Consider the following 6,648-nt stretch of genomic DNA (forward strand, 5'->3'; position numbering starts at 1 on the left):
TGTCCTCGCCACCTCTCCAGCCTCATCTCACATTAATCTCTACCTATCAGTCCATGCTCCAGGCTCGCTGGCTCTCTTCCTAGTGCTCTGAATGGTAGCATGCTTCCTGCTGCCAAGGACCCCAATTACTTTCCTTTGGGGCACTTACATCAGTTCACATTTATACATTCACTGGTGTGATTATTTGATTTATGTCTGTCTTTACCATTTAAACTGTAAATTCCACTGTATCAGGGACCATGTCTGGTTTACCAGCACCTAACAGGATATATGCCTGATAAATATTCACTGAACAAATAAATGAATAAGTAAATAATGAAAACTAGATCCCTATACTACATTCACTAAACAAATTACAGATTAAATTCTAAATTTTAAATGAAAACCAAAATAAATACATTTCTAAAAATTATAGATTACTTGGGTAAATTAGTATAACCAGGATGTGTACAGACTTTTTAAACAAATATTTTGGAGGAAGTTATAGAAAAACAGCACTGTTTATGACATCAAAGCAATAAAAAAATGTCTACAAATTCAATGTATGTTTTAAAAAATATATCATGTTGTTAAAGAATATTGGGTGATAGGAAAATAAGCACATAATAGAGTATAAAATCAGAGAATACATGTATATACACATATTATAATCCCAAATTTATAATTTAAAAATTGATTAGAAAGAAATACACTAAAATGTTATCTCTGAAAGGTAGGCTTAAAGGAATTAATTTTCTTCTCCATACTTTCTTTTTTCATCCAAACTTTTTATTATTAACTAAGAACAACCAAAGATACATACTCTTATTGTTATTATTTTAATGTTATTAAAGAATTACTCTGAAATATTGCTAAGTTCAGAGCATTTCATTAAACTTTGATGTAATGGAGAATTCCCATGCTTTTAATCTATTCAGAACTTCAAAGTGATTTAAAATTATCCACTTCATTATTATTAGACTAATAGAATCTGAGACTAAAATGTGACCCCCAAATTCCTAAAATGGGAACCAAAGAAAATTCTCAACTAAGTACTAAAAATCTTAAATAGCAATTTAAAGAATCCATCATAACAAGTATGTTCCTAACAGGACTGCAAAGATGTGAACCTGTTGATATAATACATAATACATCATATCAATCAGTTAAATCAGAAAAAACATCTGATCATCTCTACAAATCCCAAAAAGTGTTCAACATCCATCACATGTAACAGCTCTTGGAAAGCAAGTCAGTGGGTATGGGAAGTTATTCAATAAATAGTGCTGTGAAACCTGACTGGACATTTGGAAAAAATGTAGTGTCTGACTCATCTCCACATACTACTTTAAACTCCACATCCCTATTTTAAACAGGTAAACTTAAAAATCAAGCAGTACAAGCAGAGGACACCATCAGCAGAACAAAAAGGCATCCTACAGTATGGGAGAATATATTCATAAATGACTCATCTGATAAAGGGTTAACATACAAAATACATAACTCATATGCCTTAACACCCTCCCCCCCCCCCGCAAAATAACCTGATTAAAAAATGGGCACAGGATTTGAACAGACACTTCTCCGAAGAAGAAATTCAGATGGCCAACAGCACATGAAAAGGTGCTCCACATTGCTAATCTCCAGGGAAATGAAAATTAAAACCACAGTGAGATACCACTTCACACCAGTTAGGATGACCACTATTCAAAAGACAAGAAATAACAAATGCTGTTGAGGATGTAGAGAAATAGGAACCCTCCTACACTGTTGATGGGAATGTAAATTGGTACAACCATTGTGGAAAGCAATATGGAGGTTCCTCAAAAAGCTAAAAGTAGAAATACCATTTGACCCAGTAATTCCACTCCTAGGATTTTACCCAAAGAGAGCAATATCCCTGATTTGAAAAGACATATGAACCCCTATGTTTATTGCCACACTAATTGCAATAGCCAACCTAAGTGTCCATCAATAGATGAATGGATAAAGATGTGGTACATAAATGCAGTGGTATGTTGTTCAGCCATAAAAAGAAAAGAAATCCTCCCATTTGCAACAACATGGATGGATCTAGAGGGTATTATGCTCAGTGAAATAAGCCAGGCAGAGAAAGATAAATACCAAATGATTTCACTTATTTGTAGAGTATAAAAACAAAGCAAATAGCAAGATATAGGCACTGAGAAAGGACTAGTGGTTACCAAGGGGGTGAGGTAAAGGAGGGTCGAGGGGAGGGGCAAGGGGATTAAGGGGCACAATAATTCACAATCACAATACAGGTTGGTCACGGGGATGGTAGTACAGCATGGAGAATGCAATTAATGATTCTATAACATCTTACTACATTGATGGATAGTAACCGCACTAGAGGGGGTGAGGATTTGATAATATGGGTAACTGTTGAACCACTGTTCTGTATTTGAAACCAACATAAAATTGTACAGTAATGATACTTTAATTGAAAAAAAAAAGCTTGGCAGGAAACAAAAAATTAAACAGGACAAATCTTGAAGAAAATGTAAGGGGTTTATACTAAACTTTTGAATAAGGAAGGATTTCAAAGATTTAAAAATTATGAAAAAAATTTTAAAGAGAAAATGTGGATAAATTAAGTTGTAATATTCACAATTATAGGCTGAAGAATCAAACATTCCTTGGATTAATGATCAAATAAAATCTAAATTCTCCATAGAAAATGTGCCCTAGTGGCATGAGTTAAGCAGACTTTAATGATCAGTGATAAATTGAGACTTCATTTGTTTCTTAGTAGTTTGTGCAGGGCTTCACACATGTATATTAATATATTCTTAATATATTCTATTTTTTGTAATAAAGTGTATCTCTCCCTACAACTACTTTTATAGTTTCAACAGCAACACAGTGCTTGGCGAGGCACTCTATAAATGATTTTTGAATGAATAACCCACAAATGATCATATTTCAATTAAAAATGAAGGGTTTCTGTTTTTTTTTTCTCATACACTATCAAGGCAGACGATACTCTGTTGCTTGGAATAAAACCTAGGGAGAAAACTGATGGACTTTAAATTGGGATAGGGCTTACCAAATTACACATTTTGGTAAATCACTTTTTTTGTAACAGGTTGACAATATGATATTGTCTATATCAAATCTATTTTAACATGACTTAGACAGTGACTATACCACTACTTCCCAAATTATTTCATAGAACATTAGTCCTGCAAGATGATCCAGAAATCTACAATAAACTAGTAAAGTGACTATTTTAAATCAACCTTTCTGATTAAATTGTTTCAACCTAAACTGAGGAGGATAACCTGAAGTTCTTCACTTAGAGGCAGCATGGTGCTGTGGAACAAGCATGGATTTCAGAGTCAGATCTGGGCTCCATCCTTTTGCTATAATTTCTAATAGTTCTGTATCTGTGAGCAAATTAACTTCTCCCTATGAATTTTCATTCTTTTCTCTTTTTTCAATAAAAAGTAAATGAGATAAAGCATATAAAGACCCAGGTAGGTGCACAGGTAGGTGCCGAATAAAAGTTAGTATCTCCCTGTGAAAACGACATTTCTCTAATGCCTTGTGGAAACCTTGACTTTTGCTTTGGACTGGATGCAGCTGGTAATAAAAAATCTGAGCATGTGGATATTTTTCTATTTACTTTAGACATTTAAAGTTGCAAAAATCAAATTACATTAATTATACATTTAATGAGTAGCCTTTTTGAAAATAATATATTTACATGAAACCAGGGCTGTCCTTGTAAATCCAAGGTGCATAGTTTTTCTCCTACTATTGTAGACAGCCATCTTTTCAAGAGTGTAAAATATTAGGCGGCAAGGTGCTAGGTTTAAATGCAGAGTCTATTTATAGTATTTGAGCACATCCCACGTGCCCTCCCAACCCTGACTTTCTGTGTACCTGAGAGACAAGGCCCAAAACTAAGCATTTCTGTTAGCTCTTGATAGTTTTGGGAAATTCATGAGGAGGGTCAGATGAGTGCTTGTATTTCTGGAAGGAGGAACACTAATAGGGCCTTAGTGTTACTAGAAATTATCCAATTAGTTAAAAAGAGTTAAAAACTGTGAAGCCACTTCCCTGAGCGGGAAGCCTCAGATTAAATCATTCCTCCTGGAGAGTGGCTATTTAAGAAAGAATGGGGTATCAACTGCAAATTTTCACCTCAGATTCACTTATTTTATTAGGCATGTTTGTTGCAATTTATCCTATTGATTTCATTTATGATAGTTAAGTTCTTTTTCTAAATATGGTGCTAAATAAATTATATTTCTAAAAACCTCCCCCACCACTCTGAGAAAATGGAAGCGTCTACGTGGCATCCTTGTGGTCCAGGAGGAGCTCAGGTGGAGACTGCGCATGGTCGCTGGCTGTGTGTGGCCCTGTATTTGGCTGGGTGGGTGTCTCTGTGTGTGTTAGGGAGGAAGGAAAGGGGCACTAAATTGTGGTAAAGCGAAGAAGACAATTTCCCTCTTTAAAGAGTGGCTTATTATAATAAAGATTTTTTTAATTTAAGTAATAGAAAATATTTTAAAGGAAATCATATTAGCATTACAATACTCAAACTACAATGAACCAGCTTTATTTTTACTTTCTACATAATTGACAATGGTATGAATATAGAGTTTAAAGTTTGTGAAAAAATAGTGTTTTTTTTCAAATGTGAGTAGCTTTATATTTTTCTTACTTTAATTATAACACATGATCATTGTTTTAAAAAGCAAAAAAATATACAAAGTCATAAGAGAAGTAAAACCACCTGAAATCGCACACTCAGAGATAAGCACTGCTAAAATTATCTCAATTTTCTAGTCACCTTATAATGCATACACACACACAGACACACATATACACACATTTACTATAATTTTACGTAACTGGACATTCTATATGCATACTGCTTTATACACTGCTTTCTAATGAAATAATGTGTTGTATACAACTTAGAAGTGGAATTGCTAGAGCCAAAAATTATATACATTTAAAAATCTGGCATATATTTTCAGACTGCCTTCCAAAAATATGGTATAAGTTTACAATGTCATCAAGTACAAGAGAATTTCCACCTCTGGACACCCTCAACATAACTGAGTATTATAAATCCTTTTAAACTTTGACAATCCAGAAAGCTTTTCTATTTTTTGCATTTCTTTTATTACTAGTTAAGCTGAATATCTTTTCTTATGTTTATTGTCCATTTGCATTTCATCTTATGAGATTTTCATGTCATTTACATATTTTTCTATTGTGGCAGTCATCTAAATTATTTGTAAGAACTCTTTGTATATTAGTATTAACCTTTTGTTTATATTAACACATATAAACATGATTTTCCAAGTTATTTGACTTGTAATTTTGCCTATGATTATTTTAGACATATATATATTTATTGATTTTTAATTAAAGTATCATTGATTCCTTAATGTAATCTTATGAAGGTTTCACATAAGCAACATTGTGGTTACAACATTCAACCATATTATCAATTCCCCCACAAAACCCCACTGCAGTCATTTAGACATACATTTATTGAAAATTATCAAATCTGTTTATTTTTACTGTTCTTACTACTAATTTTAATATATAAGAATAGAAAGAATTATAAAGTTGATACATTTTCTCAGGTTGTTGGTTCCACTAATTTCTGAGGTATGCTATGGTGAATCATTTGATTGACTTATCCTCTGCCCTTCCAAAAGTACTTTTACAAAAGTCTTCTCTTAAAATGTTGTTACAATGTCACAGTCTAACAATACTGTAACCAGAAAGTAACCATAATCTAAGGGATAGCTCACATACAATAAGAGACAATTCATCTTCACATTATTCCATCTTTTCCAGATACCCAGAACCTTCACTAAGAATCCAGGCTGCTCAAATAAAGTAACCCACTCTGAAGGCTCCAGCTCCAGAGAAGCATACCAAATTTTAGAACCTCTCAAAATTTCATATCCTTTTAAATACCACCAGGTCTGTGCCTCATTGCTTAGGACATTAATAATGATTATCAACTGCTGCTGTTTTGAATAACACCACAATGAACATTGTTCTGTGAAAAACTTTTTCCTTCTTCTAAGTTGTCTTTGAAAAAGAAATCACAGAAGTAAGATTATTGGATCAAAGGATATAAACATTTATACAGCACTTCTTACCTAGTACTTTATTTTTCTCCAAACGGACAATACCACTAAAGTTGTTTATGTTTTCATTTCATTTCAACTTTAATCATTTTGGGTGTTATTAATAATTTTTTTGTTAGTTTAGTAAGCATGAAAGAAAAGTGTATTGTAGTGTGCATACTCCTTTCCATTTTATTTTGTGAATACTTTAATATTAATTTATAAAAAATCATAATAAAATTTGCTCTGTGTCTCTACAGATTTATAATAGGAAAAACTGGAATAATACTATTTATAAAAATATAGGAAATGTGCCTTTTTTAAGCAGAAAAATAAAAACGGACTAATACATTCTATCCTCAATCCCTGGATTCACTTTCTGTTAATCTTTGAAGACATTTGGTATGTGTAATCAAATTTAGAATTGGGGCTAAAATGTATCTATTTTCCACATTACAGATAGAATAATCTTTTAGAAATACAAGTTAAAAACCACTTAAATGAAAGTCTGAAATCCTAAACATTGCTTTTCAGCCCCTCCACGATC

The sequence above is a fragment of the Manis javanica genome, chromosome 1 (assembly GCF_040802235.1).
Source record: "Manis javanica isolate MJ-LG chromosome 1, MJ_LKY, whole genome shotgun sequence".
Lineage (NCBI taxonomy): Eukaryota > Metazoa > Chordata > Mammalia > Pholidota > Manidae > Manis > Manis javanica.